General features: G+C 38.6%; 1 protein-coding gene and 1 non-coding gene across 3 annotated transcripts in view; both read left to right on the top strand.

Annotated features, from left to right (window-relative positions):
• The first annotated feature begins 9,703 nt into the window (after positions 1 to 9,703).
• Positions 9,704 to 21,964, top strand: part of MCF2 (MCF.2 cell line derived transforming sequence) — a 130,015-nt gene continuing 117,754 nt past the window's right edge. For both annotated transcript variants that reach the window (XM_002832187.4, XM_002832189.4), the window contains exon 1: positions 9,704 to 10,374. The gene's annotated coding sequence lies outside the window, so the exon portion shown is untranslated. The remainder of the gene's footprint in view (positions 10,375 to 21,964) is intronic.
• LOC112131185 (small nucleolar RNA U13) lies at positions 16,085 to 16,188 on the top strand. The gene has a single exon (XR_002913320.2). It is a non-coding gene; the product is annotated as a small nucleolar RNA U13 (small nucleolar RNA).

Below are 21,964 nucleotides of genomic sequence, written 5' to 3'. Positions count from 1 at the left end.
TACTAGGCACTCAGAAATTGTAAAACATCTTAACAGTTTTATTAAACCATAAAATAGGAAACAACCAAAAGGAAAAAAACAATGCTTTCCCAAAGCATCCAACCTAACCCCATAATTTTACATAGAAGAAAACTGAGGTCCAGAGAAGGGGAGATGATATGTCCAGAGTCAAATAACCAATTAACTACAGAGGCAGGACCAGATGTCCTGTCTCTGGAATTAGGAAACAGCACTTTTCCCCGTTTTAAATACTTCCAATGTTTTGAATTTCTGTAATCAACAGTCATTAGTTTTTTCTTCTGTTTTACTTTCCACTTGCTAAACCCAATTTTGCCTCCTGGAGCAACACAAAACAAGATTACTTCCTCTTTGACAAGATAGCTTTTCACATATTCCAAGGTTACCCTCATGTTCATTGATTTCTATTCCAAGATCCCCATCTCCAATGCTACCAACTCATCCTTTGTATGGCAAGCTCTCCAGAACCAACACGGTTCCAGTCACCTATCTCTGGCTAGGCTCTTATTCATCAATGTCTCTCTTAAAAGGTGGCACTTAGAGCCGAGTGCAATATTGCAGCTACGTGGCAGAATGATTAGCTTCCTCAGTCTGTTAACTCTGTTTCTCTTGTGGCAGCCAAAAACTGCATTTGCTTTCTTTTTGTTGTTGTTTTGAGACAGGGTCTCGCTCTGTCACCCAGGCTAGAGTGGTACAGTGGTGCAATCTTGGCTCACTGCAACCTCCACCTCTGGGGCCCAAGCAGTTCTCCTGCCTCAGCCTCCCAAGTAGCTGGGATTACAGGTGTGGCACCACCACTCCCAGCTAATTTTTATATTTTTAGTAGAGACTGGGTTTTGCCATGTTTGCCAGGCTGGTCTGGAACTCCTGGCCTCAAGTGATCCTCCTGCCTCGGTCTCCCAAAGTGTTGGGATTACAGGTGTGAGCCACTAGGCCTGGCCCTGTATTTGCTTTCTTTATCAGTCACTTCATGCTGTTTGCCCAGATATTTTTTACATAAATTGTTGCCAAGCCATGGGTCCCTATATTACTGTCCCTGGGCGGATGTAACAAATTACTACAGACCCTGTGGTTTAAAATAACAGAAATTTATTCTCTTTCACAGTTCTGGAACCAAGAACTCTAAAATGAAGGTGTCAGCAGGGCCACACACTCACTGAAGGTTCCATAAGAGTCCTTCTTTGCTTCTGCCAGTTTCTGGTGGTTCTAAGTCCTTGGCTTATGGCTGTATAATTCCTATCTCTGTCCATCTTCACATGGCCTTCTCCTCTCCTCCCTTTGTCTCTCTTTTGTGTGTATCTTACAAGGATTCTTGCCATTTAATTTAGGACCCTCCAGGATAACCTCATCTTGAGATCCTAAATTTAATTACATCTGTAAAGAGCCTTTTGCCAAATAAGATCACATTCACAGTCCCCAGGGATCAGGGCATGGACATATATTTTTGAGGACCACCAACCCACTACAGCTTCCCATCCTCTAATTGTATAATTGGTTTTTGGAGCATGAAGGCAGAACTTTTTACTTACCCTTGTTGTTCTAATTTCCATTTCCCAGATCACACTAGCTGGTTTAAAAATTGCATCGCAATAATAGGAGTATGATGTTTTGCTGATTTTGTGCTTACCTGCTACTGTGGGACCCTTAGTCCCCCACCAAAGTCATCTCTTTTGCAGGTTCTCGTAAGAGCTCATGGACACAGCTCTCTCCATATGGCATCTGAAGGTCTCTTCTGTTTCTTCTCTGCCTCCCACAGTGAGGTATCTGTGGCCACAAAGCTGCTGCGAAGGTGTTCCATGGCTGCCTGATTACACTAATACCACCTTTCACCATGGATACCACCATGCAATTGATGCTATCTTTCCAGATGTAGGTGTCATGGGGGGAATCCCTGTCTCCATCTCTTTTGTGATCCCTAGACAATTTCCCTTGCGTTCCCTCCATCTCACACAGATAACCTATAGTGTGCCATGTTTGTCTAACAGGAGGAGGTCCCATGGGGTCTGCTCCCCCGTGGCCCTGAGGCAAAGGACAACCTGAGTGATGGAGACATATGCCTCCTGAAATTGGGCCAGAGTCCCAGGTTATCTGCTTCCATTACTCTCTGGGCTTCCCTTTTCATGTCACTTGTTCAATATCTTCCTTCTCTGCTGGCCTGCAGGCTCCATTGAGGGCAGTGAATAAATCAGTCTTGTTCATCAGTAGATCCTTATTGCCTAGTGCAGTGCCAGCCACACAGTGGGACCCTAAGGAAATGTTTATTGAGTTAATAAGTGCTGAACAACTAGTGGCACTAAATCACCTGAGAAAAAGTTGTGAGAGTCACAATCTGTCACTCTGTACCTGTACCATTATCATCCCAAAGCAGTATGGCATGGGAGGTAAGCATGTGGACTCTGCCACTTACAAGTAGGGTGACCTTGAGCAAGTCACTTAACATATCTGTGTGTCAGGCTCATCATCTGTAGATTGGAGATATTGTCAGTACCTACATCATATGGTTGTTGTGTGGGTCAACTACACGTAAAATGCTTAGAGCAGTACGTGGCACAACATAGGCCCTATATGAATTTGAGTAAATAATAACATCATACTTTATTATCTTACATATTTCTTCCAATTATACTTGTGAGCTCCTTAAGGACAGGGGCCTTGTCTGCTTTTGCTCCCCATATATCCCTCAGTGGCTAGTATAGTGTCTTGAAAATAGTATGACCTCAATATTTGTTGAATGAATGAACAAATGAACCTACTATACTAAGAATATTTCTCCTTCTAATAATTAGCCTAATTACTGTCTGTGGGCCTTGACATATTCCGTAAGTGACTTCCTTCCTATGAGGCAACTCAGTCCCTTTCTCGGGATCTAGACCTGCTGCCAAGTCATCTTTCAGATCTTCTAGACATACTCCCTTATGGATGAATTCTGGAGAAAGAACAATTTTAGGTCCAAGTGGAGACCTTGCTACGCTGGACTTTAACCTAAATATCCCAGTGTGCTGAGATATTTAAAATCTTGGTTCTATAATCTCTGGTAATAATGCTACCTCCAAAGTCTGTAGCATCTGCTAATTTTATATACATGCCTTTTAAGATTTGATTCAAGTCATCAATTCCAAATAAATAACTTTGTTTGACTGCAATAAATTACACAACTCTATATTGAAAATTGTCTATGGGAAAGAACTAAAAATATAATCATTACAATAACAAGCCAGCAATCATGAATGAGGAAATTCTAGAAGTAATAATTGCTTTTTGAATACATAATAGATGACAGCTAATGTAGAAGGTGGCAGACATTAGTGATTTATACTACTGAAAAATAGTGAATGTAATATTGAGTTCAATACTAAATTCATATAAAGAATCAACTTGAGAGTGTAATTTCCTCGTAAGATAGAAGTATCAGAGTCAAATATGTTTTCAGTACAGTTCAGCACGATGCATATTTGCAGGAGAAATTCTTAGACTTCTCCAATAATTAGGCTCATGTGAGCTATCATAGGACAGATGGCTCTGCTATTTAAAACAAATTATAACCTTTAAAGATGAACATGTACTACTGAAATCTAAGTATAAATTTGCTTTGCATTTTAATTGAATGGTACTATTATTTAATAGGTGAAGCTGATATGAAGACTTCAGAGTGTTTTTTTAACATAAAGTAAGAATACATCATAAATGACAAAAATATTAGGCAAAGCTTATTTATGCAATTTGCCAATATTTCTGGAAGCTTGAAAAAAGCCTTTTCCTGACGTTTAAATTATCTGTTCTATTGGATAATTTTGGAACTTAAAAGGGATGACAAATTTTTATCTTGTTTTTTTCCCATGCCTTAAAGTTGACATGTGTGTAAAATTTGGATAGCAGTTTTAACTTTCATGTCAATCACTGATGTGTCATCAAAAGGTGTGTGTAACATAGTGTTCGCTGATGGCACATTGAATATTTTCCCCCAAAGATTCTACTTTTGACGATGAAAAATCTTCTGACCATTTGATTGAAATCACTGTCTAGTCCAGTGTTTAGATGTCGGTGTTTTGGGCCAGGTGCAGTGGTTCATGCCTGTAATCCCAGCACATTGGGAGGCCAAGGTGGGTGGATCACCAGAGGTCAGGAATTTGAGACCAGCCTGGCCAATGTGGTGAAACTTCATCTCTACTAAAAATACAAAACTTAGCCGGGCATGGTGGTGCATGCCTGTAATCCCAGCTACTCGGGAGACTGAAGCAGGAGAATCGCTTGAACCTGGGAGGCGGAGGTTGCAGGGAGCCAAGATTGCGCCACTGCACTCCAGCCTGGGTGACAGCGTGAGACTCCATCTCAAAAAAAAAAAAAAAAAAAAAAATCAGCAGTTTATAAATGAGTAACTAGTTTTAAGAAGGGACAAGGCATGTTGAAGATGAAGCCCACAGTGGCAGGCCATCTACATCAATTTGCAAGGAAAATAAATGTATTTGCACTGTAATTGAAGAGGACCAACAATTCCCAGAAGAAACAATAGCCAACACCATAGATATCCCAATTGATTCAGCTTACAAAATTCTGACTGAAAAATTAAAGTTGGGCAAACTTTCCACTCGGGCGCCAAAACCATTGCACGCAGATCAGCTGCAGCAGAGTGTTCAATGGCAATTTAAACAAATGGGATCAAGATCCTGACAGCTGTAACAGGAGATGAACATGGCTTTACCAGTACAATCTTGAAGACAAGGCACAATCAAAGCAATGGCTACCAAGTGGTGGAAGTGGTCCAGTCAAAGCAAAACTGGACCAGTCAAGAGCAAAAGTCATGGCAACAGTTTTTTGGAGATACTCAAGGCATTTTGTTTGCTGACTTTCTGGAGGGCCAAAGAACGACAACATCTTTAGCACACCTTTAGGCACAGCTTTAGCAGAAAAAATGCCCAGGAAAACTTCACCAGAGAGTCCTTCTCCACCATGACAATGCTCTTGCTCATTCCTCTTATCAAATAAGGGCAATTTTGTGAGAGTTTTAATGGGAAATCATTAGGTATCCACCTCACAGTCCTGATTTGGCTCCTTCTGACTCTTTTTTTGTTTGTTTCCTAATCTTAAAAATCTATAAAGGGCACCTGTTTTTTTTCTGTTAATAATGTCAAAAAGACTAAATTGACATCTCTTTCCTAAATGGCTGGTATCATCATTTACCAAAGTATCTTCGTCTTTATGGAGCTTATGTTAGAAATAAAGTTTATATTTTAATTTTAATTTTTAAATTTTATTTTCCACAAACTTTTTGAAGTCCTCTCATATTTGGACTTTTTAACAACAGAGGTATGAAAGAACAAATTCTGCAGTTGTAATCTGTTAACCTTATTTCAACACTAGTTTGATATTGAAAGCCTAGACATGTTTTTCTTCACACTTATTAAAAAGCTATTGTCAGTGGGAAATGAGTATACTTTCATGCTTTGTAAAAAATACGTGTTCAAAATCATAAACAGTATGATCTCAAAATGACTGAAAAAAATGCCATAATGTTAACTGTGGTTGCCACTGAGTGATGCAATTAAGGCTAGGGTTTGCTTTTCTGTTTCTTTATGCTTTTTCATAGTTTGCAAGTCTTCCACAATGAGCATGTTTTACAAAAAGTGACAAAATAAAAAATAAAACCTTTATGAATAAAAGTGTAGCAAGTTTGAACAGTTTAATACTGTACTCCCATTTCCTATGTACCAGCTTTAATCTGAAGTCCTGTTGTAACTTTGTTAGCGAACCCTTTTTGGTTGATACTGAAATCTGCACTGTGGATCCATAACAGCTGTTCTTTTGTGTGAAACATGGTACAAGCGAAGGAAGTGCTATGCCTAACATCAGGGCTCTGATGCCTCTGTTCACTTACAACTTCATTTTCAAACATGGGAAGCTTCCATGATAGAGTAACTGAGTGTTGCTTGGCTGCAAATTAAAGACAGCGATGTGGGAACACAGGTTCCCTGTGCGTTTTCTGAGTGAGCACTTTCTCGGATGCCTTTCATTATCCCTCTCCTCTCAACTCTTCCACTCCCTAGCTTCTCTTGTACAGTGGTCAGTGGGGTGATTTTCTTGTACCTCCACTCTCTGTGCCCTGGGTTGGGAATATAACACCAGTATGATGCCAATGAGTGTTCACAGAAAGTTGGAGAAAAGAGGTGGCAGAGATTAAAATGCATAAATCATGGAATTCCCAAAAGAATATTTTTAAGACAAGTTAATGAGTAACTCTGTCCTTTTGGTACAAGAAACAAACCAGAAAGCAAACAAAACCCATAAAAACTATTTGTTCAAATTGTGGAAACTATCTTGCATTATTATATTGTAAGAATAAGTTTAGAAAACTGTTGCACTTCAGGCAAAAGTCCATTTTAATTGACCTGAGGTTTTGCTAAATTCAATAAGAATTTTATTTTTTTCTGATTATACTGATGATACTTGCTCAAAATCAAGCAATACCCAATAATATAAACATAAAAGTCACTTAGTATTGCAACCCCCCTGAGGTAACCATATTTTTTTGAATATGTATATGTATATATACACATACACAACATACATACATATATAATTTTGTGTATATTGAACTATGTTATACACACTATAATTTTAAACCATATAAAGTCGTATGATTTTTCTATATAAATTAATTCATATATATATGACTGTTTTAAATAGCTGTGTGGCATTTCATTTATTTCATGCACATGGTTTAACTATTTCCTAGTTTATTATATAAATTTCTTCTCCTCCTCTTGCCTGCTATTATGAATAACATGGCAATGTATTCTGTACAAAAATATTTCCATTCCTGCCAGATTAGCTTCTTGGTGTAAAATAAAAAATGTGGAATTCCTGGGGCAAAAGATGTGTACATGACAAACTGTCTTTTAGAAAAGCTATATGAATCTGTGCCCCCAACAACAGTGAGCCAGTTTACCCTTCCCATTCCCAGCATTAAGTGCTCTCCATCTTTAATCACTCCTCGTAGATCTGGGGTCAGCAACCCAGTCAGCATCTTTGGGGCTGTAGGGAAAAAAAGGTAATGAAGAATATCTGACCAAGACTATATGTGGCCCACAAAGGGGGACATTTCTATTATCTTAGCTGTTTACAGAAAAAAAAAATTTGCCAACTCCTGGATTAAAGGAAAAATAGTGTTTACTCTTGGTAATATTAGCTTTTCTTTGCTTATTTGTGAGTTCAAATAGATTTTCCATGTACATGTGGGTGTTTATATTTCTTCTTTTGTCAATTACACTTCCTTCACCCATTGTCCTATTAAGTTGCTCATCTTTTTTCCTTTTTTACTCATTATAATTCTGTATATTAGAATATGTGCATTTTGTCATGTATTTCACAAATATTTTTCTCTGTGTCAATTAATCATTAAGAGTGTATCTTTTATATTGCACAGAAAGTTTTAGTGTTTATGCAGTCAAAGCAAATATTCCGAGAATGATAGCAGGTGCTACTTTAGATATGGTAGTAAAAGAAGTTCTCTCTGACAAGGTGACATTTGGGCAGAGAACTGAATTAAGTGAGAGAGGGAGCCATTCATATATATGGATGAAGGGGAATCCAGGCCATGTGAACAGCAAATGCCCAGACCCCAAGATAGGAGCTTTCATGGCATATTGGAGGTACTGCCAGGAGGTCACTGTGACCAAAATGGAGGGAGATTGGTAGGAGTTGAAATTAGGTATGGAAGGATGAGAGCATGTAGAGCTGTGTAGACTATGATAAGGACATTAGATTTGATTCTGAATTCCAGTAGAAGTCTGGAATATTATGAACAGAGGAGTGACATAATCTCACTTAAGTTTTAAAAGGATCACTTCTATTTTTGGTATCTTTTAAAAATATGTGTTATATTTTCTTGTTATAAAGTAAATGCATGTCCATTTTCAATTATATAGATAACATACAAAAAAGAACCAAGTAAGGATGATAGTATTTTAATAAGCTTTTCTGGAGATTATATATATATATATATACATATATATATATATATTTACCTTTATCTACATATATTAAGGTTGGGACATACCTTAAAGATCTTCTGGCCCAGAAATAAATCCAGGCATTTATGGTCAACTGATCTTCAAAAAAGTTGCCAAAAACACACAATGGAGAAAAGACAGCCTCATCAATAGATGGTGTTGGGAAAACTGGATATACACATGCAAAAGAATGAAATTAGACACATCTCACACCATGTGCAAAAATCAACTCAAAATGGATTAAAGACTTAAAGGTAAGACCTCAAACTGAATGTTCTTACCACAAAGATATGACAAATATATGAGGTCATGGATATGCTAATTACCCTGATTTCATCATTACACAATGTATACATGTATTAAAACATCACACTGCACTCCATAAATTTTATATACATATATATATATATATATTTGCTATGTGTCAATTCAAAATAAATAAGTAACATAGAAGAAAAGTTTCTTGACATTAGTCTAGGCAGAGATTTTTTGGATATGACCCCAAAAGCACAGACAACAAAAGGAAATATAGACAAATGGGATAGCATTAAACTAAAAAGTTTTCTGTACATCAAAGGAAACAACTGAGTCAAAAGACCACCTATGGAATGGGAAAAATACTTACAGACCATACATCTGATAAGTGGTTAATACCCAAGATATATAAAGAACTCAACTCAATAGCAAAAAGAAGTTGTAAATAACCCAATTAAAAATGGTCAAAGAACCTGAGTAGACATTTCTTAAAAAGAAGACATACAAATGGCCAACCAGTATATGACAAAATGTTCAACATCACTTATCATCACAAAAATGCAAATTAAAACCACATTTAGATAACATTTTGCACCTGTTAGGGTAGCAATGATCAAAAACATAAGATAACAAGTGCTTGTGAGGATGTGGAGAAAAGGAAGCCCTAGTTGGTGGGAATGTAAATTAGCACAGCCACTATGGAAAACAGTATGAATGTTCTGGCCCAGAAAAAATCCAGGCATTTATGGTCATATGATCAATTACCATATGATCCAGCAATGCCACTACTGGGTATATATCCAAAGAAAATGAAATCAGTCTGTCAAAGAGATATCTACACTCCCATGTTCATTGCACCACTATTCACAATATCCAAGATATGGAAGCAACCTCAAGAAAATATTTTTTATATATATATATACACGAATGCTATTCAGCCTTTAAAAAAGAATGAAATTCTGTCATTTGTGACAGTACGGATGAACCTAGAGGACATTATGCTAAGTGAAATAATCCAGACACAGAAAGTAAAATACTGCATGATCTCACTCCTATGGGGAATCTAAAAAAGTCAAACTCATAGAAGCAGAAAGTAGAATGGTGATTTCCAGAGGATGGGGCAGGGTTTTGGGAGACGTTGGTCAAAGGATATATCATTACATGTAGACAGGAGGACAAAGTTCAAGAGATCTATTTTTTAATTTTTAAAATTTTTTTCATCTTTTTATTTGTATATATTTTTTGCGATGGAGTCTTACTTTATTGCCCAGGCTGGAGTGCAGTGGTGTGATCTCAGCTCACTGCAACCTCTGCCTCTTGGGTTGAAGCGATTCTCCTGCCTCAGCCTCCTGAGTAGGTGGGATTACAGGTGTCCGCCATCACACCCAGCTAATTTTTGTATTTTTAGTAGAGATGAGGTTTCACCATGTTGGCCAGGCTTGTCTTGAACTCCTGACCTCAAGTGATCCACCCACCTCGGCCCCCCAAAGTGCTGGGATTACAGGTGTGAGCTGCTGCGCTCTGCCAAGAGACCTATTGTATATCATAACTATAGTTAATAACAATATATTGTGTACTTGAAAACTGCTAAGAGAGTAGATTTTACATGTTCCCACCACAAAAAGGATACATATGTGAGGTAAAGAAAGTATTAATTAGCTTGATCTAGCCATTCCAGGATGTATACATACATCAGAAATCATATTGTACACCATACAATTTTTATTTGTCATGTACAAAAAAAGATATGCCCAGCTTCTTCTGCATTTTGTGCAAAAGTATTTTGTTTTCAACTGTCGGGCTAACTCTTGAGTGGGCGTTCTGTTTCTCCAGATTTGTCCTTGTAAATAAAAAAAAAATTAGGTCTCCTTCCTCTACTGTGATACAGTGTATGATTTATAATTTTGTTTCTGGGTTCTACTTCAAGTCAAGGCTTCTCTACACTTTCAGTTGCTGACATCAGATTGGCTTTGAAACTTTTTTTCATGTTAAGAGCAAGAAGGCTTTTGTTCTTGGAGCAGGCAGAGAGTATTGTACTTTCTTTTGGCCGAGGAAACAGAATGAGCTGCGACAGTCTTAAGGACAAACATTTGTGGTAAGGATTTCTTTACCTTAGAGTAATATAAGAAATGGATTGGGGCAATGAGTGGGTCAGTCTTGGAATATTTTTATAGATAGCATCCCCCATAGCCAGTCATTTTCATTCTTGTAGTAGTTTCCCCTTTTCCCCAGAATCCCCCATTTCTAGGACCAATGATTTGCAGGACACAGTGCAGTTCTTGTAAAGGTGTATCCGTCCATACAGACTGCAATAACCTGCTTTGGGTTTCTCTGACAGTTCTTTGTCTACTGTTCAGTTTCTTCTAAAATAATTAGGATTCCCAAGTAAAGGCAGGTGGGAATTTCTCAACTCTGGATTAGAACTTCACCACTGTAAACCTGGAACTATTAGTATAACAAATCTGGTGTGCACCTGGGCTTCACGGGTTGGCTGTACCTTGGTGTGGTTCCTATGCAATGTATGGGCCTCAGTCTCTGAGCCCTCTAGTGATTAGGACTTGAGAAATTGCCTTGTGAACTTCCATATGATTGGCTTATAAATTTGGACAGCAGATTATATATTTTCAGTGGGTGAAAGACCGTCCCATTATTTGTGTCCAGTTCTTTTTAAGCACGCAAATTTTCCAGACCAAGAAGAACTACCTTGGTCCCCAGAAGGTAGCCGGGGGGATGTAGACTTGGAGAGCAAAGAAAAATGGGAGGTCTTGAGGGCAATCTTCCAAAAGAATATGGTGATGTTTCTCACATTTTTTAAAGCAGGGTCTCTAGTGAGGCAAAACCACATTTTATTCTTGCTCTACAGTATTTATTTGTGGAGGTAGAAAGTTTCTGGGGAAGGAGTGGGACTGTTTATATGAAGAACCTAGAGGTCTTCTCAGAATGAAAGGATTGGAAACTCCAACCCTTTTTTTCTCTGCTATGCAAGGTTCTTGAAAGTTGCTTGAGGGGCCCGAAAAGATCCTAATGAAAACTCACCAAACTTGGTGAGAAAGAGGTAGAAAGGGATGGGGGCAGCTCTCTCCCAGAGCCCTCCATCCTCCTTTTTTCATCTGAGCTGGTTACTCTGCAGGCTAGCTGCACATCTCTTTCTGAAATTCCCTTTGTCTGTGCTCCTATATCGGATCATTATTTCCTAGATTCATTGTCTTGCTCTTCATTGATTTACTTCATCATATTTGGGGGGAATACATTCTCTACTAACTTCTTTATATGGGTTATAAACTTTTATTAATAATAATAATTATTATTATGTCTGATAATGTCTTAGACAACCTTTATTTTTGTTTGAGAGCCTGACGCAGTATAAAATTCCAAGCTGAAAAACCTTTTCCCCCCGATTTTGTATTTATTTTTCCATTAGTTTGTAGAATCCAGTGTTGCTATTGAGAAGTTCAATGTCATTTTGTTTCATTTTTTTTCAACTTTAATTTTAGATAAGGGGGTCCATGTGCAGATTTGTTATATGGGAATATTACATGATGCTGAGGTTTAAGGTACAGATCCTGTCATCCTGGTAGTGAGCATAGTACCCAATAGTCGTTTTTTTTTAATCCTCCCCACCTCCCTGCACCCTCTAGTAGTCCACAATATCTATTGTTCCCATATTAATGTCCATGTGTGCTCAATGCTTAGCTCCCTTCATAAATGAGAACACGTGGTATTTGGTTTTCTGTTCCTGCACTAACTGGCTTAGAATTATGGCCTCCAGCTCTGTGCATGTTGCTGCAAAGAATGATTTCATTCTTTTTTATGGCTGCCTAGTATTCCATAGTGTATATGTAGCACATTTTCTTTATCCCATTTACCACTGATGGGAACCTGGGTTGATTCCATGTCTTTGCTATTGTGAACAGTGCAGTGATGAACATACAAGTGCATGTGTCTTTTTGGTAGAATAATTTCTTTTGGGTACATAACCCGGTAATGGGATTGCTGTGTCCAGTGGTAGAATTGTTTTAAGTTCTTTCAGAAGTCTCCAGACTGCTTTCCACAGCAGCTGGACTAATTTACATTTCCACCAACAGTGTATAAGTGTTTGCTTTTCTCTGCTGCCTTGCCAGCCAGCATCTGTTGTTTTTTGACTTTTTAGTAATAGCCATTCTGACTGGTGTGAGATGGTATCTCATTGTGGTTTTGATTTGCATTTCTCTGATGATTAGTGATGCTGAGTATTGTTTCATATATTTGTCGGCCATTTGTATGTCTTCTTTCGAAAAGTGTCTGTTCATGTCATTTGCTCACTTTTTAATGGTGTTATTTGGTTTTTAATTGTTAATTTATTTAAGTTCCCTATAGATTCTGAGTATTAGACCTTTGTCAGATACATAGTTTGCAAATATCTTCTCCCATTCTGTAGGTTGTCTGTTTGCTCTGCTGATAGTTTCTTTTGCTGTACAGAAGCTCTTTAGTTTAGTGAGGTCCCACTTGTCTATTTCTGGTTTTATTGCAATTGCTTTTAGGGACTTAGCCAAAAATTCTTTACCAAGGCCAATGTCGAAAAGAGTATTTCCTAGGTTTTCTTCCAGGATTTCTATAGTTTGAGATCTTACATTAAAATCTTTAATCCACTTTTAGTTAATTTTTGCATATGGAGAAAGGTAGGGGTCCAGCTTCAATCTTCTACATATGGCTAGCCAGTTATCTCAGCACCATTTACTGAATATGGAATTGTTTTCCCATTGCTTGTTTTGGTTGGCCTTGTCAAAGATCAGATGGTTGTAGCTGTGCAGCTTTATTTCTGAGTTCTCTATTCTGTTCCATTGGTCTATGTATCTGTTTTTGTACCACTACCAAGCTATCTTTATTTGTTTGTTTGTTTTTGAGACTGAGTCTCACTCTGTCGCCCAGGCTGGAGTGCAATGGCATGATCTCAGCTCACTGCAACCTATGCCCCTGGCTTCAAGCAATTATCCTGCCTCAGCCTTCCCAGTAGCTGGAATTACAGGTGCCCGCCACCACGCCTGGCTGATTTGTGTATGCTTTAGTAGAGATGGGGTTTCACCATGTTGGCCAGGCTGGTCTCAAACTCCTGACCTCAAGTGATCTGCCCACCTCAGCCTCCCAAAGTGCTGGGATTACAGATGTGAACCACTGTGCCCGGCCACCCAAGTTGTTTTGTTTACTGTGGCTTTATAGTATAGTTTGAAGTTGGGTAGTGTGATGCCTCCATCTTTGTTCTTTTTGCTTCGGATTGCTTTGGTTATTTGGGCTATTTTTTGGTTTCATGTGAATTTTATAATAGTTTCTTTTTTCTAATTCTGTGAAGAATGCCATTAGCAGTTTGATAGGAATAGCACTGAATCTGTAAATTGCTTTGGGCAGTATCGCCATTTTTATGATATTGATTCTTCCAATCCACGAACATGGAATGTTTTTCCATTTATTTGTGTCATTCCTGATTTCTTTCAGCAGTGTTTTGTAGTTCTCCTTGTAGAGACTTTTCACCTCCTTGGTTAGGTGTATTTCTAGGTATTTCATTTTCTTTGTGGCTGTTGTAAGTGGGATTGTGTTCTTTATTTTTGTTTAATTTTTCATTTCCACAGCTTATTGGGGAACGGGTGGTGTTTGGTTACAAGAGTGAGTTCTTTAGTGGTGATTTGTGAGATTTTGGGGACTGTGTTCTTGATTTCACTCTCAGCCTGGATGTTGTTGATGCATAGAAATGGTACTGATTTTTGTACATTAATTTTGTATCCTGCAACTTTACTTAAGCTGTCCAAATTTATAAGCCAATCATATGCAAGTTCACAAGGCAATTTCTAGGAGCCTTTTGGCAGCATCTTTAAAATTTTCTAAGTATAGATTCATATCATCAAGGAAAAGAGATTGTGTGACTTCTTTTCATACGTGGATGCTTTTTATTTCTTTCTCTTGCCTGATTGCTCTGGCTAGGACTTCCAGTACTATGTTGAATAGGAGTGGAGAGAGGGCATCCTTATCTTGTTCTGGCTCTCAAGGTGAATGGTTCCAAATTTTGCCCATTCGATATGATGTTTACTGTGGGTTTGTCATAAATGGCTGTTGTTATTTTGATGTATGTTTTTTTGATGCCTAGTCTGTTGAGGGGTTTTATCATGAAGGGATGTTGGAAGTTACTGAAAGCTTTCTCTGTGCCTATTGATCCTCTGTAAGAGATTTTCTTCTTTCCAGCTATAAATATTTAAGTTCTCTTTCATGTCTGTGGTGTACTTTAAAATTCATAAGGATGTATAACAGTGTGGTTATTTTCAAATAATCTCATTTTGCATTTGATAGGCCCTTTTAATACAAATATTCTTGTTCTTCAGTTCTGGAAATTTTTTTTCTATTTCTTCTATTATTTCTTTGAAATATCCTTCCCCATTTTCCCTTGTGTGTGTTTTTTGTTGTTTGTTTGTTTGTTGTTTTGTTTGTTTGTTTTGACAGAGTCTCGCTCTGTCACCCAGGCTGGAGTGCAACGGCACAATCTTGGCTCACTGCAACCTCCACCTCCTGGGTTTAAGCAATTCTCCTGCCTCAGCCTCCCAGGTAGCTGGTATTACAGGCACCCACCATCATGCCCAGCTAATTTTTGTATTTTTGTAGAGATGGGGTTTCACCACATTGGCTAGGCTGGTCTTGAACTCCTGACCTCAGGTGACACCCCTCCTCAGCCTGCCAAATTGCTGGGATTACGGGCATGAGCCACCGTGCCCAGCCTATCCTTTCCTATTTTCTCTGTTCTTTTTCTCTCTTGGATTCCTGTGGGATATTGGACCTCCTGAATTTATTCTTCATGTCTCTTATTTTTTTTCTCACTCAACACTGAGACAATTTCACTATACTTTGCTAGAAACTCAATTTCTCACTCTAAAATAACAATTTCACCCTTCCCTTGTATCCTCAAATTTCCTACACTCAACTCCTCTCTCTTCTCCTGATCACTATCATCTAATGACTTCAATTCATGACTTAGAAAAGAAAATAGATACAGAAGGTGTATTAGGGCACATTACTGGGATTAACACATGCAGAAGAGTAGGGAAGAGAAGGAAGAAGGCTTCGTGACAGAAGCCTCATGCAACCTTACAAGAAGTTCTGAAGATTGGATAATTTGCCGGAGTGGTCCCCATTTGGGACCAGGGAACTGGCCCCTGATACCCCAAGTTGTTCAGTCATTTAATGTGGGATGCCTTTGGAAGGGGCTATGACCTTGGCTAGGTAGCTCTTTTCAGCTGAGGCAATCCCAGAATAAGGCTGAGAGCCAAAGACTTATCTGGCAGCCTTCTCAACAGATGGGGTAATAAGTCCTTCATTCCTGAGGGAAGATCTGAAGGGCACATTACAGTGTCTACCACATCAGCTACCTGCACCTATCTATCAGTGTTGTGCTGATATTGGCTCGAACCAGCTAGTGAGGGCCAACTCTGCACTTCCCTTCCCAATTTTGCATTCAGTGACATTGTGTTGGTAGCTTAGGACTCTTCTGTGGAAATTTTAAAGTTTCACCAATCTTTTTTAGGTCTGAAAGCTCTCTTTCTTTTTCTCCAATTGTTCTTTGTTCACAGTATTCCATTATTGTTTATGGATTATAATAATGATTTGAATCTTTCAGTTTGTAATCAATTAGCATTGTTTTTAAAGTTCACTGTTCCCTGAACTACGTCTGTTTCTTTCAGATATTTTTTTCCATTTATCATTCCTTCCATACATCATCTCTTCAACTCTTAAAGGACCAGGCACAGTGTTAGGTGATGGGGACACAATAGTGAATAAGACACGAATAGATCCTTCTTTAGTTCATAAGCATGATGATTGGGTTTTCATGTACATGTGTGAGATGTGCCTCCCTCAAAACTTGTTACAACATTGGCACATTACCCGTCTGACATGTAGGGAAAAAAAGACGTAAAGGGTTCCTGTTGTAGACATTTTTTTCTTGTCAGAGAAAAAACTAGTAAATATACAAATAAATATATTATTTAAGGAAGTTGTCATTGCTATGAACGAACAAAATTCAGTGGATGGAGCATATGGAAGTAGGGGGATGTCTGTTTTGAAGAGTAGGCTGGGACGATGTCTCTGCTGTGATAGTACTTGAACAGAGACCTGAATACAATCTGGATAGCAGGCCAGGTAAACCATTGCAGTGGGAGGCAGCCCCAGGGGTGATAGACTCTGAGAAAAGAACAAGCACTCTGTGTTCCAGGAACACCAAGAAGGCCAGAGCGGTTGGAGCAAAGTGTACAAGGTTAAGTTTGACAAAGCAGGCAGGGCCCAGATCATTTTCACTGTTTGTCTTGGTCTTCTTTTGCATTTGGTGACTTCTGTCTGTTGGGGTTCTACCCGAGAAACAAGAACTAGTAAAATTTGTACATGTATATGCAGAATCTTATGTGTGTGCTTTACATTTGTGTATTATATGTGTATTTTTAAATTGTGTCTTATATACATTATATACATGCATGTATAATCTATTGACAGAGTGAGACACACAGAGGCAGAGAAAGATAGAGACAGAGAAAGGGTGTTTTTGTAGTAGGTAGGTGGTTATTTCAAGGAATTGATTTTCAGGATCATGGGGTGCTGGCTAGGCAAGTTTGAAATATATAAAGCAGGCCAGCAGGCTGGAAATTCTCAGGCAGAGTTGACACTTCAGACTTGAGGCAGAATTTCTTCTCCTTCAGGGAAATTTTAGTTTTGCTGTTAAGACCTTCCAACTGACTGAATGAGCTACGGTTTTCACGGATAATCTCCTTTGTTTAAAGTCAACTGATTGTAGGAGTTAATCATATCTACAGAAACCTTACAGCCACACCCAGATTAGTGTTTGATTGATTAATTATAGCCTAGCCAAGTTGACACGTAAAAGTAACCATCACAGTGACTTACCTCAAACATTTGGTTATCTTAGCCTGCCTGTTCATATTTAAAGGTGAGATCCAGAAAAACTAATGAGGGAATTTATAGGAGAAGATTGCCAACTGGAAATCATTGCTTTAGGGTGACCAAGAGGAGGTATAGAATCTTATAATGGGAAACCCCTAAATACCAGATTGGGAAGTTTTTCCCTCCAGAGGGCCTTCAATTTCCCCAGAAAAGTCTCTATTCCCTTGGGAGGAGGGGTTGTGCTATGTGTGGGTGCTGTCCTTCGATAATGGGTGGATCTGGGGAGGCAGGAGGGACTTTTCCCATATTAGAGTCTTTTAATGAATGTCACTGTTTTTAGGCATGAGCCTCACTCCTACCCTTCACAGCACCTGGTGTCTCCAAATCGCAAGGCTTCCCTTTGGTCCATATTCCTTTCTGTGAGCCTATCTCCCACCTCATCCTAAGCTGGGGTTCCCTGAACATTTACTCATGACTTTATCTACTTTTGGCCTTCCAAAAATAGTGGAAATAGTGTGTTTAATCTGCCATTTCAAACTACACAGACTAATTATTGCATGAAACAGCCTTTAAACATTGAGGGGAAGGTAAGGAAGGAAGTGTCTTTCTTTGCATCCCGAAGAACCACAGTGGCCTGGGAGGGGTCTGCAATAGCAACAGCCACAGAGCCAGTGACTGAGATGTAGCCCAAATGCTATAGACCTCTGGGTTTCAGTGGACCCCCAAGGTCCCTGGATCCATGGCTTGGTCTGAATATGGGTAGTGGTGGTGAAACTCTCCTCCAACTACAAGAGTATTTCAAGTCATGCCAAAATATCAATATTCTATTAAAATGGAGGTACGGTTATCATCTTCTTCCCAATATTATAACGTGCTGTTCCTCCTGGGGGAGGCTCAGATGAGGCTGTTCTGTCCTTCTGGGTTGAGTGCCTCCAGACAGGATGATTGAGAATGAAGATTCTGGGTCGAACAAATTATCACAGGAGGAGTAGGCTCCTAAGAAAAGAAATCTGGCTTGGATAGAAGAGGAGGAAGGAAGCAGAAGGAACCTAAACCAGAGAAAAGGAAGTGGTCAGGTTAAAGGGAAAATTGGAAATTGGGCCTAAGAATCTCCCAGCACCTATTTCTCTCCTGTCATCATCCTCCATCACAACTTTGTTCTCATGCCCCCATTTTAATGCCCACACCCTATTCTAAGTTTATTCCATCAGGGTCCTCTGAAAGAAGACCAAGGACACAAACAGACTCTGAAAGAACAGATAAATGACTAGGAAACAGAAAAAGATGCTCGACCACACAAGTAACCCAGAACTAGCTAGTTCAACAACAATAAGAGGTCTTGGAAAGTTTGTCCTGAGAATACTTTCAAAATGAGTGTATCTCTAGCTTGAAATTTTAAAACAGGATATTCTCTGTGCACATCCAAAGATTAGATTTCAGATAAAAATGACAATGTTCTTAGGAGAAAAAATATTTTGTTAGTTTTAAAATATCAGGGTTTCAATATTTCTATATTTAAAAAACATGGTATCTATCAACTGATGAATGAATAAACAAAATGTGGTCTAGCCATACAATGAAGTATTATTCAGCCTTAAAAAGGAATGAAATACTGATACATGCTACAGCATGGTTAAACCTGGAGAACATGCTAAGTGAAAGAATCCAAATGTAAAAGCTACATATTGCAGGATTCCATTTACATGAAGTGTCCAGAACAGGTAGATCCATTGAGACAGAAAATAGATTAGTGGCTTCCTAGGGCTGGTGGTGATGTGGGGCCTTAGGAAGTGACAGCTGACAGCTAAAGGGTACAGGTTTCTTTTGGGGATGATGAGATGTTCTAAAATTAGATTGTGATGGTTGTACATCTCTGTGAATATATTAAAACCATTGAATTGTGCACTTTAAATGGGAGAATTGTATGGCATGTGCATTCTATCTCAATAATGCTGTTAAAATAAAAAATATGATATTCTGGAATACTGGAATCCTTAAAATTGATACAGTAATTGCTAAGAGGTGAATCTCTTCATGGATTGGGAGACTAGACTTTATAAGCTTTATAAGCACTAAGATTCCTTCAAGACAGAGGAAGACTGAGAATTACAGAATTTTGTTCTGGCGTAATGTTATCAAGCTACAGATCTGCAAAATTATAATTCATTGGTATGGTTGTTTTCATTTCAGAAATGCTAGGATTAGAGTCAGCCAACTTACAGTCTAGATCTAGTTATGCTTTGGACAAACAGCACAAACTTGGGCAACTCAGCTCTTCAAAACCTCAGTGTCCTCACCTGGAAGGTGGCAATAAATAAACTGGGCCTTCCTTGTACATGTGTTGGGAGGATCAAATGAGATGACAGATGAAAAAGTGATTACAAACATTATGCAAATGAAGATGGTATACTTATTAATTTTGTAATTAGTAGTAGTAACAGCAACTGTATATCAAATTAAGATGGTAAACTGCTCATCATGTAAAGACTTGATTCTTTAAATTTGTCCTTATTTGAACTAAACAACATGTCTTACATACTAAGTCCTCTTTGTACATTTCTTATTGGTCATCATTGCCTAAGAATATATATTTTTGAGAAATAACCAGGTCATATGTACAATTATGGACCTTAGCATGAGTCTATTACCTATACTTTTATCTTCATGTGACCTATATAATCAGTCTGGTAAAACTAGTTTTGTTAGGACAAGCTGTTTAACTTGGTCATCTAGCTGTTTAACTTGGTCATCTTTTCAGAGGGCAGTCTTGAGTCCCAATTCATGTCAGTAAATATTTGATTGGGTGGCACAGAAATTCAGAAAGAAACAAGCTATTTCCATTTCATTGAGCCTAAACTCATCATGCCTAATGTGGAAAGAGGCAGTTCTAGCTAAAAATTAAAGAAAGAGTTGGGAAGTTATGATTCCAAACTCCTACTCCTGACTCTAATTTTGCGCCAAGCAGTTAACATTTACATTTCCAATATATCATCATCGTTTGAGCAAGTACTCAAAGCATTTCATTTACAGAAGTAGTTGTTTGCTCTACTACAAATATAATTGCATTGGAAATATTCTTAAACTTTTTACACAGCCTTTGGCCATCAGAACAGAGCAAGGATTTTTATTTTTATTTTTATTTTGAGACAGGGTCTCGCTTTGTCACCAAGGCTAGAGTGCAGTGGCACAATCGTGGCTCACTGCAGCCTCAATCCCTGACCTCCAACCAGGCTCAGGTGAGCCTCCCACTTCAGACCCCAGAGTAGCTGGGACTACAGGGATGCACCACTACACCCGGCTAATTTTTGTATTTTTTTATAGAGACAGGGTCTCCCTTTGTTGCTCAGGCTGGTGTTGAACTTCTGGGCTCAAGTGATCCTCCTACCTTGACCTTCCAAAGTACTGGGATTACAGGCGTGAGCCACCACGTCTGACCCGGAGCAAGTTTTAAAGGGGCTACTTCTTTTAAAGCACAACAGAAATCATATTTACCTCTGAAACAATATTTTCTTCAGAAAGGAAAGTTTTGGCCTTTAAAGTGGCAACAAATTGGAGATCTATAAATGAAAACATATAAGAATAAAATTTCTGAGGAATTTCCTGAGAAGGGGTAAACATTAAGTCAATGTCAGGGCCTGGATTCAGGTCAATTCATTGACCAATCTCTTTGGGCTTACTTAGCTGAGGGTGTCAAAGTGACTCCCTTGCATTTAACATACTTTTCAGGATTTTTACGTATATCTAAGAAGACTCCATGATGCCAATCTGGAGTTAGATTATAATGTATTAGTCATAACGTATTAGTTTCGATTTTTTTGGTTGCAAATGATAGAACCCCAACTGTAAGCTAGTTTAAGCACAAAAGAAAATTTATTGATCCATGTAACTGAAAAATCTAGTGGGTGGATATTTCTTCAGTCATGGCTGGATCCAGACGTTCAAATAATATGATTAGGAATCTGTCTCTTTATATGTATCAGCCCTGTTTTCATGATATTGGTTTCATTTTCAGGCAGCCTGTCTTTGCAGCCTTAGGTTTACCTCATCTTTGTAACTAACAATTCAGTGAAGATAATCTCTACCTTTCATTGGTTCCAGAAATTACTGGGATTGTGTATCATTGCTTCAAACTTATCACAGTGGCCATGGGGACAGAATACACTCATTTATTTGGCCTGGACTACCCTCCTGCCCTGAAGCAGGGGTTTGCTGGAAGTCTCATCTGTGTCACATGGATTTAGAATGGAATAGGGAGACTCTCCATAGGAATGTTGAAGTACATAGATGCCAACTAGGCAGGCAAAAACTACCAATGTCCCCTGCATACATGGCAAAGAACCTAATGTTTGAAACTTGATATAGTCCTTTATATAATCATAAGTAATTTATATAAATTGTGAGGTTGCTATTATCCTTATTCTATAAATGAGGAGTTTTCATTTGGTAACCCCCTCACATGTCAATAGACTTCCTGAATTCTGTAGAACCTCTCAAAATCAAAGGTAGTAAGGATATTTTTACTTTTATTGCCTACCTCCATTTTCAGCATTTCAGAGGTTCTGGTTTCTCAAAACCTATGCCTAATTTACTATAATGAAATAATATTCCAGGCCAAGGTGGGTAGATCACTTGAGGACAGGAGTTGGAGACTAGCCTGGCCAACATGGCGAAACCCCATCTCTACTAAAAAAAAAAAAAAAGAAAAATTCACCAGGCGTGGTGGCATGCAACTGTAATCTCACCTACTTGGGAGGCTGAGGCATGAGAATCGCTTGAGC

The sequence above is a fragment of the Pongo abelii genome, chromosome X, assembly GCF_028885655.2.
Source record: "Pongo abelii isolate AG06213 chromosome X, NHGRI_mPonAbe1-v2.0_pri, whole genome shotgun sequence".
NCBI classification, from domain to species: domain Eukaryota; kingdom Metazoa; phylum Chordata; class Mammalia; order Primates; family Hominidae; genus Pongo; species Pongo abelii.
Note: the sequence above shows the minus strand (reverse complement) of the source record. Positions and strands in the feature narration are given on the sequence as shown.